The 13,477-nt window shown below is 41.4% G+C and overlaps 1 long non-coding RNA gene across 1 annotated transcript; it reads right to left on the bottom strand.

Annotated features, from left to right (window-relative positions):
• Positions 1-5,537: 5,537 nt before the first annotated feature.
• Positions 5,538-6,907, bottom strand: LOC134667103 (uncharacterized). Its single transcript, XR_010098609.1, has 2 exons — positions 6,410-6,907; positions 5,538-5,748 (listed from the first exon to the last, which is right to left on the bottom strand). It is a non-coding gene; the product is annotated as an uncharacterized LOC134667103 (long non-coding RNA).
• Between the last annotated feature and the right edge of the window lie 6,570 nt (positions 6,908-13,477).

Below are 13,477 nucleotides of genomic sequence, written 5' to 3'. Positions count from 1 at the left end.
TTAATATTGGGATTAGCTCGCCAAATGAACCTTGGGCTCTTTTAGGATGCAACCGGGAAAGCGCTAAAGATGAGAAGAAACTATTTCTAAACCCAATCATATAATTGTCAATCCCTCGTTTTTACGGATTTAAGTTCTATAACCATACTAAAATTACACTTCTATTGGCCCAAATTATCCAACTGTTCTGTCATTTTAGGGAAAAAACTGCTACAACATTTATTGGATAAACTTTAATGGGACTTCTGTGAGTTCTGTGAGTTCAGTTCACATTCTGCCTTTATTTTGATTAATTCATTCTTCATAAAGACCCTTTTATTATTCCTTTATCCCGAGGGCGTTCCTCAAACTGGGGACATCATTGTCCCTTTTATTACGTGAAATTAAACAGAAAAGCGCCGAACGCAACTTAGCCGAATTACTGTCAATACGACTCCATTATGGAAGTATTATTTATATTTGAGGATAAGCGGAAAGTTAGGGCCCGGCCCTCAACACAGACGTACATGAATAAGGCTCATAGACATTGCATGTGAGTTATTGTGCAAATCTAGTCCATCTAAACTTTGCACCGTTTTGAACAGAACAGATAAGTAAGAGCGTGTCATTATTGAGCGTTATATTTTCACATAAAATTGTCATTAATTATGACATTTCCAAACTTTATTATTGCAAATGCCATGCAGAATTATGTTGGTCCCACTCTAGCGTGCTATATACAGTCGCAAGGGTGGTGATGATGTCATTTTACAAATCGAACTTAAAATTGTTAAATAATATGATTATAATCTTGTCAACAAAAATAGTATTTTAAGTAGTAATTTTATATCAAACAATAATTTTTAAGAAAAAAAAACGACTTCCATGGGGGCCGATGAAAGATTATTGTAGATGGTACACTATGTAGAAAAGGAGGTAAAACCACCCACTTTTCTACTAGCATTTCGCTTCTGTAAGGCACGCAGTTCTAACCTAACCTAATCCTTGTTCGGTTCTGTGAGGATCGCAGTTCAAACCTAACCTAACCCACTTAATGGCGCATGCCGTGCGGTGTACGGGGGTTTAAGCGGGAGGGGCTAGTAAGGTTGGCATCATCGGACTTTATACCTACATTAATTTTATGGTAGGTAATCATAGTTGTTTATTTAGTTAAGGTATCATAGTGGTTTTCTGGGTCAAGGTCCGGGTCCGAGTGCGGGTCCGAGTCCGGGTCCGAGTCCGGGTCCGTGTCCGGGTCCGAGACCGGGTCCGAGTCCGGATCCGAGTCCGGGTCCGAGTCCGGGTCCGAATCTGGATCCGAGTCCAGAAGAGTTCTGTTCTGGTCATCATCAGCAGTTCCACTTCATCAAATGCGACAGTTTTTAATGTAAATGCTTGATTTTATGATGAAAATACAAAAAAATCTATACGTATGCCTTTAATATTTGAGGAGTTCCCTCGTTTCCTTATGGATCCCATCATCAGAACTCGAGCTTGATAAAAATGTGGCTTAAAAACTTAACTTGCTTAACGAACATAACGAAAAGGAAAAATCGCCAAACGTGAACTATGCGTCGTTTAAGAGTTCTGTTCTGATCATCATCAGCAGTTCCACTTCATTAAATGCAACAGTTTTTAATGAAAATGCTTGATTTTCTGATGTAAATACAAAAATCTCTATACGCATGCCTTTAAGATTTGAGGAGTTCCCTTGATTCCTCATGGATCCCATCATCAGAACTCGAGCTTGACAAAATGTGGCTTAAAAACTTAACTTGCTTAACAAACATAACGACGAGGACAAATCGCCAACCGTGAACTATGCGTCGTTGAAGAGTTCTGTTCTGATCATCATCAGCTCAGTTTTTAATGAAAATGCTTGATTTTCTGATGTAAATACAAAAATCTCTATACGCATGCCTTTAAGATTTGAGGAGTTCCCTTGATTTCTCATGGATCCCATCATCAGAACTCGAGCTTGACAAAAACGTGGCTTAAAAACTTAACTTGCTTAACAAACATAACGAAGAGGACAAATCGCCAACCGTGAACTATGCGTCGTTAAAGAGTTCCGTTCTGATCATCATCAGCAGTTCCACTTCATCAAATGTCACTTATTTGGGTGTATATGCTTGATTTGTTGATAAAAACCCAAAAATCACTATATGTATGCCTTTAAGATTTGAGGAGTTCCCTCGATTCCTCATGGATCCCATCATCAGAACTGGATTTTGACAAAAACGGGACCAATCTGTATGCATATACATACAATAAAAAAAAAATTCAAAATCGGCCCAGTAATGACGGAGATATGGAGTAACAAACATAAAAAAAAAATAAAAAAAAACATACAACCGAATTGATAACCTCCTCCTTTTAGATTTGGAAGTCGGTTAAAAAGTAAAAGGATCCACAATAATTTACGAAGGAGTTCGTAAATTCCTATACCACCCGTGTCACTCACAGTGCTTTTCATCACAGTTCTGAAGATAAAAAACCGGTCAAGTGCGAGTCGGACTCGTGTTCCAAGGGTTCCGTACATTACATAGTCGGAAAGACAAACACACGAGTGCTCCTATAAGGGTTCCGTTTTTTCCTTCTGAGTGAGAGAGGAACCCTAAAAAGGGGAAATGAATAAAATTTCTGCCTAATTTCGTACGTACATTAAAGCCCTAGTAAGGTCGAAATTTAGCATGTACGGATCGCATCGCCTACAATGTATAGCCTCCTCCACACTCGTGCGCGAATCGCGGCGCGAAGCCGCGAAAGCGAGTGTGGCGTCGATTTTCGCGGACAGCGAAATCGACTCCACACTCGCGTTCGCGGCTTCGCCCGCGATTTACGCGCATAGTCTGGAGGGGGCTTATTATTAACCTTTTGCGAGCACATGTGATGAAAAATAAATCCCACGCAAGTCCGACACAACTTGCGGTTGTCTATTTAAAAATATGTCTGTACTCGTAAAGTATACAGTGGGGGTGTAAGTCCGTAATGCACTCAGTATGCCTACTTAAGCGACGACGACGCAAATTGAATTTCCGAAAAAATAAGTGGCGAGGGAGACTGAAAATTCTACATAATATTCTATTCTATTTCTTCCTTTCGACTGTGTTTTGCTTATTAAGTAGCTACTATAAGACGTTCAATGCTGTCCTTTCAATTTGTTCTTTCGTTATTTTACATTTTATTCAGAAAATGGATAACGTTACTTTACATTTTAATGAATTTCCCTCGAAGCAAACTCTGTGTTTGTTTTCTTTAAGTCGTCGTAGCGGACTCTTTGCTGGACCTTCCCTGCTCCTTTGTGACCGTGTGACACTTGAGAATTATTTGTCAATTTTACTTTCGTGCAATCACTTTATTGTCAGATAAATATACTATTAGCCATCTATTAGCCCATTATATTAGTTATATTACTATTATTCAGAATGAAGTTGAACAAACTAAAATCATTATTAACTGAGATATGTTGTACAAATAAAATAACCACACGTATCATCGAAGTTTCACTAATTATTTTCATTTTCTACGCATATTATTCTTTAAGAGCGGAGGAGGAGGATACGAACTCGCGTTACATTGTTTTTGATGAAGGTTACAAGGTGCGGAGCCCGAAGATAGGGCAAGAGGAGTTGTTGTGGCGAGTGGAGCAGACTTTAGCGCAGGCGGGGCAGCAACTACTCAACGAGGCAGAGTTTCCTATCTTTGATGATAAGATGCCTGTGATAGTAGTTCTGGCACGCAGGCGAGCAGCTCGCCTGCAGTGGTTACTAGCGTCACTAGCGACTGTGACAAACATTGGTGACGCTCTTCTAGTAATTTCTCATAGCTTCTACGACGAGGCAGTGGACGAGCTCGTCAAACGTATCGACTACTGCCGTGTGCTGCAGCTTTACTACCCGTATTCCGTTCAATTATTTTCTAATCGCTTTCCTGGAGCGGATGTCAACCGCTCGCGTGCAGTCGCTATCGCTGCCGAAGAAAAACAACACTGGTGGTGGACTGCAAGCTTTCTCTTTAATCATTACACTTTTATTGATCCTAAGTTTGGTCTAGCTATTTTTCTTCAAGAAGATGATTACGTCGCACCAGATTTGCTACATATGTTAAAATACGCGCAACGAGCGTTCACGTATCATCCTGACGTAGAAGTCATTTCACTTGGGAGACCAGTTACAGAAGCTGATTACAGTTTGTTAACTGTCGCGCCATGGCAGCCGCCTTTTGAATCAGGACTGGCGTTCAACATTACCTTCTTTAAGAAGCTACATGCGTCAGCGTTATACTTCTGTCAATATAACGATGCTAGTTGGAGCTATTCGCTGCTAGCTGCCTTCGCGTCCCAGCCGCGTGGTTACGTAGATATGATAGCGAGTATGTCGCCTAGAGTTGTGTCGACGCGAAAGTACGCTAGTGGGCGTGAGGGGGCAGAGAAAGCGCAGAGGGTTTTCACCAAAATATTTCCCATGCGCGTGCGCGTAGCGTACACAGCGACAGGCGAAGGCAGAGTCTCTCATCCTGAGCCAGTGCCGCGCGGGGCGGGGGGGGTGGGAGGACGCGCGTGATCGCCTGCTGTGTCTGGACCCGTTCCTGATGACCACGGAACGGCCTATTTGCAATGGGACTTCTCAGCCGCAGGGTCAGATGCTTAAGCTGCCTGGCATGAAATAAATTGTGGAAAGTTTAACATTTTGTTTTATTGTATATTATAAAGCAAAAAAAATATAGTCCTATTTTCATGTAAACAATTTTGATATTTTTATACCGAGATTAAGTATAGAGCCTACGATTACCTTAAATGTATTTTCCAATTACTTATAGCCTCTAGCTCTATCAAAACTTGCCGAGACGAATGCAGTGTTGATTTTGTAAAAAAAAAAGATTCAAACTATGTAGGTAACAATGAATAAGAATAATATTTATTTGAAAGAAAAAGCCTTATTAACATGGAATGCCTTTATGCCCTTTATGTACTCGCACCTTTATGTCTCCTGTGACTTGTGGCTAGTGGCTAGAGGATAGGGGTACATCAGTCAGCATCAATACACACAATATATAGAATGTAGTAGCGGATAGTATAACGCAGCAAAAATATTTAAATATCTGCGATCCTAGAGTACAATACAGTAAAATACAATACAATACTCTTTATTGCACACCTCACATAGGTAATACAAGTAATTTACAATAAATGTACAATAACATAAACAAAGACAAAAGAGGTAACAACAGGCGGTCTTATCACTTAAGAGCGATATTTTCCAGACAACCTTAGACGGACGGGTAGATATACAGACCGACGGACAGTGAAGTTTTAGAGTAGTTTTCAAAATCTCTTATGGCTGAACCCACGGCACCTTGAGCGAATGGTAGATATTTTTGACGCATAGTCTTATCTATCCGCTATTATTATAGATACTGACCGTACTTAGTGCCTATGCAAATTTGTATAACGTTAGGTACGTTGGTTAACCCTTTACCAGGCCCCGAAGAACCAGCGTGTCTTAATACGTACTTTATATGCTGTTGCAACCGTATTGAACGCCTTGTAAAAAATGTATTTATGAAAGTCGGAGATCTTCCTCTAAACCAGAAATAAAAATGTGGGTTACGGTTATCCCATCGCCTGTCTAAGTAATGAACTGTCATACTAGATTTTGTCTTATTATATTCTTGATCAGGCCAAGGGATATATTCCACCCACATCTTATATCGGTTATAATAGTCAAGGTTTAACTCCAAATCTCCTACGAACCATTATATCAATCACTGAAAACATTATTTTATGATCTTCATTCATGGCACGCTTCAAAATCCAATAATATATCTTTAGCAGCCATTTAAATCCACTTGACCAGTGATGTTAGTGGTTTGTTTACAAATTCGAACACTTTACTGAATTTAAGAAAAACACAAGCAGATATATAGAACCATTTTTTGTTATTTTCATGATTTTAATGATTGTAAGGTAATATAATCATATATTTTGCTAAATACTCCTGCGTCCTTGTGATATGACCAGAATTAGGATGTGGGATGACTCTATCCCATTGCCTGGCTAGAATTTGCCTGTGTGGGAACTATTCTTCCCATGACCCGATTAGATTTTGGGGCTCTTTGGTTTTTGTTATTTATTTTTAAGTATACAGGCTGTATCAAAAATACGAGTAGGTACCATAGCTTCGATTTAATAATAAGGGCATTCAAACGTTTTTTCAATCTTGACCCATTTGGATTGATCAGCCTGTATATATATAACACAGTCTCACACCTAGACAGGCAATGGGATAAATACTTACCTCATTACTTTTTGGTTAAAAGCAACACAATTATTCAATTTTATGATACCATCTACAAGAAGAAATTCTTCAGGGAAAGCCTTTAAAAGGAGATTTTATAGCTAGGTACATGAATTCGCTCTAGGTTGAACACAAAAACTGTTTTATTACTTACGTGAGTTTTTATGACATGACAAGACAATTTACCGGGCCATGGGAAAAATAGCTCCCACACAGTTAAACTCTAATAAGGCCATGGGATAATGTCAACCCACATCCTAATTCTGGTCATACACAATAATGCATGAATATTTAGCAATGTTTACGATTACATTTGCTTTCAACACTCAAAATCTACAAAATATCAAAAAATTGTTCGATCTATGTACTTCTGTTTCATAGAAATTATGGAAAGTGTTCGAATTTCTCCGTAGTTTGCTGAAATTAGCGTTCAAGTGAATTGAAATGGCTGCCAAAGATATATTACGCAATTTAGAAGCGTGTTGTGAATGAAGATCATAAAATAATATTTTCAGGGATTGACAAAATATTTTGTAGGTGGTTTGGAGTTAAAACCTGACTACGGTAACCGATATAAGATGTGGGTGGAATATTTCCCTTGGCCTGGTAAAGGGTTAAAGTGATAGAATGTGAAATAAACAAAGCGTTTCATCCGCAGGTGAGCATCGTAACGTAACGAAGGCAAAGTGCCCTCGTTGCGCCGCCAGTTCTTTTAATCGTGCTGACAAGCCGGTACTACATAGCACGCTATGCCAAACGACGCGTTGTAGGGAACGAAGCAAAGAGCCACAAGGCGGTTATTCGGTGTAGGTGAGGTAGCGAAGGCAAATTGCCCTCGTTGCGCCGCCAGTTCTTGTACCTAAACGTGTTGGTAGAGCAGTAGTGGTACGCTATGCCAAACTACGCGTTGTAGGCAACGGAGCAAAGAGCCACAAGGCGGTTACTCGGTGTAGGCGAGGTAGCGAAGGCAAATTGCCCTCGTTGCGCCGCCAGTTCTTGTACCTAAACGTGTTGGTAGAGCAGTACTGGTACGCTATGCCAAACTACGCGTTGTAGGCAACGGAGCAAAGAGCCACAAGGCGGTTACTCGGTGTAGGTGAGGTAACGAAGGCAAATTGCCCTCGTTGCGCCGCCAGTTCTTGTACCTAAACGTGTTGGTAGAGCAGTACTGGTACGCTATGCCAAACGACGCGTTGTAGGCAACGGAGCAAAGAGCCACAAGGCGGTTACTCGGTGTAGGTGAGGTAGCGAAGGCAAATTGCCCTCGTTGCGCCGCCAGTTCTTGTACCTAAACGTGTTGGTAGAGCAGTAGCAGTACGCTATGCCAAACTGCGCGTTGTAGGCAACGAAGCAAAGTGCCGCGAGGCGGTTACTCGGTGCAGTGTAGGTGAGGTAACGAAGGCAAATTGCCCTCGTCCCGCCGTCAGTTCTTGTACCTAAACGTGTTGGTAGAGCAGTACTGGTACGCTATGCCAAACGACGCGTGGTAGGCAACGGAGCAAAGAGCCACAAGGCGGTTACTCGGTGTAGGTGAGGTAGCGAAGGCAAATTGCCCTCGTTGCGCCGCCAGTTCTTGTACCTAAACATGTTGGTAGAGCAGTAGCGGTACGCTATGCCAAACTGCGCGTTGTAGGCAACGAAGAGTAAAGTGCCGCGAGGCGGTTACTCGGTGTAGGTGACGAACGAAGGCAAAGTGGCTTCGTTGTGCCGCCAGTTCTACCAGCCTGCCGAAGGCAACTAAAACATTTTTTTTCCTTTTCGACTGTACTTCGCACAGATACAGTTTAAAATAACGGTAGGTACCTATCTACTTTACATTTTAATGAATTACCCTAGGAGCAATTCTGTATTGGTTTTCTTTCTATCATTTTAGCTTTAGCGGACTCTTTGCGGGCAATGGACAAATTAGCTCTTTTGTGACCGCGTCACATTTGACAAAATTTATTTGACATTTTTACTTTTGTACGATCACTTTATTCTCAAAGAAATTTATTATTATTACGAATAATGTTAAACAAATTAAAATCATTAGTAACTGAGCTATGTACAAATACCATAATAGAAAGCATCATCAAAGTCTCACTACTCTCACTAGTCGTATTCATTTGCTTCGCATATTTTTCGTTAAACACTAAGCAAGAGGATAATCGCTGGAAGGATATAGCTGATATAAGCTTGCCTTACATTGTTTTTGATGAAGATTATAAAGTACGGAATCCAAAGATGGGGCTTCAGGAGTTGATGAAATTAGAGCAGCCTTTAGGACAGGCCGGGTATAAACTGCTAAATGAGGCAGATTTCCCTGTCGTTGATGATAACATGCCTGTGCTAGTAGTTCTGGCAGGACGGCGAGCAGCTCGCCTGCAGTGGTTACTAGCCTCTTTAGCGGCTGTGGCGGACATTGGTGACGCTCTTCTAGTCATTTCTCATAGCTTCTACGACGAGGCAGTGGACGAGCTCGTCAAACGCGTCCACTACTGCCGAGTCCTGCAGCTTTACTACCCGTATTCCGTCCAATTATTCCCAAATAGTTTCCCTGGACCAGATTTAAACCGCTCGCATGCTGTTGCTATCGCTGCAGAAGAAAAACATCACTGGTGGTGGACTATAAGTTTTCTCTTTAACCGCTATACTTCGATTGATCATAAGATGGGTCTAGTGCTTTTTCTTCAAGAAGACGATTACGTCGCACCAGATTTGCTACATATGTTAAGATACGCCCAACGAGCGTTCACGTATCATCCTGAAGCAGAAGTCATTTCACTTGGGAGACCAGTTACAGAAGCTGATTACAGTTTGTTAACTGTCGCGCCATGGCAGCCGCCTTTTGAATCAGGACTGGCGTTCAACATTACCTTCTTTAAGAAGCTTCAAGCATCATCGTCATACTTCTGTCAATATAACGATGCTAGTTGGAGCTATTCGCTGCTAGCTGCCTTCGCGTCCCGGCCGCGTGGTTACGTTGATATGATAGCGAGCATGTCGCCTAGAGTCGTGTCGACGCGGGAGTACGCTAGCGGGCGTGAGGGGGCAGAGAAAGCGCAGGGGGTTTTCACCAAACTCATTCCTATGCGCGTGCGCGTAGCGTACATAGTGACAGGCGAAGGCCGAGTCTCTCATCCTGAGCCAGTGCCGCGCGGGGCGGGGGGGTGGGAGGACGCGCGCGACCGCCTGCTGTGTCTGGACCCGTTCCCGATGACCACGGAGCGGCGGCAGCAGGGATGGAACTTGACCTTCGCAGGATCGGCTGTTTAAGCTGCCGGACATGCAACTTGATAATAAAGCTGAAGAATTTAATATTTTGTTTTCTTAGAAAAAATATGAAAGCATTTATAAGCCTAATACTTGTATTTATACGTAAGTATTCTTGTTGGCTGTGACAGACGGACAGACAGACGCAGGAGTGATCCTAAACCTAAGGGTTCCGTTTTTTCCTTTTTAGTTACGGAACCCTAAAAAAAGTGGTCAAGTATTCGAGCTCAGAGTTAAAGTCCGGTGCGAATGTTCCACTCCTTTAATACCTAGCATTTTCAACGCTAAGTTTGCATATAATACTAGAATAAAGGCTACAAAACATAAGTATATCCAGCTAGAAAATTGCATGGATATCACTATGGATAAAAATTATTAATAAAGTCACCATAGTTATAATTTTCCAGCTGGTTTGCTGGCTGGGTGTACCTACGCTATCATTGCCATCTAATATCGCAACGGTTTCATTGTGCAGGTTCTTTAATCCCACATTGGGCTTAAGCCGTCACGAGTGCACACGGCGCTGCATGGCGCTCAGTGGCGCCACATTTGCATGCACCTGGCGCCTGGCGCGGCGCCAACGACAGATAATTTTTATACGGGCGGGTAATCGGGTGCTTCCAGGAAATTACGCGACAACGGCAGACGGGTTAAGCCCGGATTCGGAAATTGTTTTAAAGTTTCAGTATGTCTGGGAGGTGCAGCTTGGTTTTCATAGGTTTTTTGCAGTATTTTATAAGGAATTAATGCGTCTGGTGTAAATTAAGAATATATAGGAAAACATGCGAATAGAAATTATGCTACAGGTAAATTATGATTTTGGGAAAATGATCTAACCAGTCTTTATAGTGCTTAAGTTAGTCTACATCTGGTCTAGATTAAGAGGGTAGTGGACGATCCCTTCTCCATAATTTCCTTACAAACGGGGTCTCCATTTTCCTCCCTGGATCTGTGGCCTGTCTCGGGGTCTCTCGACGAGTGTGTACGGCCCGTGGTAAAACATTACCCTTCATAACCAACGGACGTAGCCACCACACGGCCTATTGCATCATTCCACTAATCCGGGGTTAATCGGTTAAACCTGTAGTTACCATGCTAGGTACAATTTGACGTTAAGTTAAAGGTTTAACCGCACTTAACCCCGGGTTAGTGGGATGGTGCAAGTGGGCCGCTTGTTCAACCGTCTCCACCCTGAAACTGCACTAAGTCTTATCAAAACCAGTTTAAAACAATAACAAATTGTTAAATTATAATCGACCTCCATTTCATATTCAATATATTTATTGCGATCATGTTCATTACACTTTACATTACAGAGGATGGTATAAAACATAAGGGTCAAAAACATTCTGTGTTCGCGTCTTTCCTGTAGACATACACAAGAATTAAGGGCTATAAAGGTTAATTTTCTTATTTAACCCTTATCCACGTGAAAAGGTCCTCCTTTTATTCAGAGAACTGTGATAAAATCATTACTTACATGCCCACAAGCTGTTAACTATTGGCCACAGGAGAGAAAAATGTACAGTTCGCGCGAACACGCTAGTTTTCTCTCCTGTTGACCCATAATACAGGATGTTTGGTACATCGTTTGCCAAATTAAAACGGCAGATAGGTTGAGTCATTTGCTATCTTCTCAGGCCTAGAAATTTTGATTTTGTGAAAAAGAAATTTCACTTCTATGACAGTTTTTTGTAAATTTCAAATTTTTACTTGCGTAGTAGTAAAAAAACCATGGCCAATTTTGTTTTTATAGGCATGAGAACTTGAGAAGATAGCAAATGACTCAAGCTATCTGCCGTTTTAATTTGGCAAACGATGTACCAAACACCCTGTAAGTATATACCTATGTACCGTTATTCAATAAATATTAGTTGCAAGTGTAGTGCAGCAGCAGCAGTATGTATTACCTATAAACAGTGCAGTCGGTCGCGTTTTATTTACTTACGGGCTTGTTCAGCCGTACGTATCAATCCTGAACCGGCGCACCGCCACAGGGCTGCCCCACTTAAAACAATATCCATTGGAATAAAGTCTTACCCCCTTATTCATAAGCGTTTACTAAAGTTGACAAGCCGATAATAATCGTTTGTCCCTTTCCATCATATCAATACGGCGGAAAGGGACAAATGATTATTATCGGCTTGTCAACTTTAGTAAACGTTTATGATTAAGGGGGTTAGAAAATATTCTAATAATAATCATCACCCTGACAGAACTGACTAACGTATAATATTCAACGGGAAGGGATATACCTAATGGTTGCGATTTTTTAGCACATTTATTGTGTTATGCGTTAGAATCGGGCCAAGATAACTCTGCGTGGCATTAGCAATGATTATTTAGCAATGGCAGTGTGGTAATGTCAGCTTCAATGTCAATATCTATAAAATTATGGCTGTTTTTTTTTAATTTACGTTGATTCACGGAATTCACGGATTAATCCCATTAATTTCATGTCACAATGGCTTGTAAATACTAGTGGGAGCCACGGGCGGGCATATGCAAGGAAGCGGAAACCACGAAATGTCTTTGCCCAGCAAGAAAACTAAGGTACGATTTCTTTCAATAATCTATTAAAATTTAAATTTTCAGCAGCGAGTCTCTTCAGCCCTAGCCGCATTCGGCGTACGCGCCATTTGTTTCGGCTTTTTGCCCCTCTGGTCTCAATCGCAGTGAAACATTGCTCCAGCGAATAGTGAAACTTTGCCCAAAGTTACTGTTGCCTGTGTGCGCTGGAAACAATTGGTCGGATTGTTTATGGCTTGTTTAAACTTCCCGACAAATGGTAGGTGGTGTTGCATTTCAAAACTATTGGAACGGATCATGTATGAGATTGAATTGTACACACTGGTGGTTAAAATTTTAGGTATGGAGATTTTTGAATAGAGGTAGTTTTTAGGGTTCCGTACCCAAAGGGTAAAACGGGACCCTATTACTAAGACTTCGCTGTCCGTCCGTCCGTCCGTCTGTCCGTCTGTCTGTCACCAGGCTGTATCTCACGAACCGTGATAGCTAGACAGTTGAAATTTTCACAGATGATGTATTTCTGTTGCCGCTATAGCAACAAATACTAAAAACAGAATAAAATAAACATTTAAGTGGGGCTCCCATACAGCAAACGTGATTTTTGACCAAAGTTAAGCAACGTCGGGCGTGGTCAGTACTTGGATAATTGACCGTTTTCTTTTTGCATTTTTTTCCGTTTTTTCTTGCGCGCCTTCGTGCGCGAGTCCGACTCGCACTTGCCCGATTTTTTGATCACCATTTCATACCGTCATGATGGTTCTAGACTTACACCAAGCTAAGTTGACTGCGATTGTGATAGCCCAGTCTGTGCAAATGTTATTTTAAACGTCAAACTTCTATGGAATTATGACGCTTAAAAAACAAAAATGTAGGCACGAATATCGATTTCTCATACATATTTTGAAGTTTGCAACTTTTTCTATGGACAAAATGTATTGCCAAACTACACATACCATCGCCAATAATGTTAACTGACATTTCGTAAGCCTTATTACAAATGGCATAAGGTCCACCGACGGACAGTTAGAGTGTTGCTGTTTGTAGGTATTAGTAATTTCGCCGTCAAAGATATGTTTACGCTTTTGCACCTTACTCCCTTGTAATAAGGCGAAAAATGTAAACATATCTTTGACGTCGACTGTACAAGCGTTCTTTACGTTATGGACACGACATTTCAGAACGCCTATGACATTTTTCCGCTTTTCTTAGTGTTTCTAATGAGGTAGCAGCGTTATATAAAATTTGCTATGGTATAATAATAATAGGTACTTAAACTTATTTAAGTACCTACCTACAAAAATGCCACACCGCTATAACGGCCTTTAAGAGCCCTTATTCCTTAGAGCGTTCGCCGATTTTGCGAAATAACACTCGATAGATGGCGCTGGCGCTTGATACGCGAGCGCCGGCAAAGCTAT

The sequence above is a fragment of the Cydia fagiglandana genome, chromosome 9, assembly GCF_963556715.1.
Source record: "Cydia fagiglandana chromosome 9, ilCydFagi1.1, whole genome shotgun sequence".
NCBI classification, from domain to species: Eukaryota; Metazoa; Arthropoda; class Insecta; order Lepidoptera; family Tortricidae; genus Cydia; species Cydia fagiglandana.
Note: the sequence above shows the minus strand (reverse complement) of the source record. Positions and strands in the feature narration are given on the sequence as shown.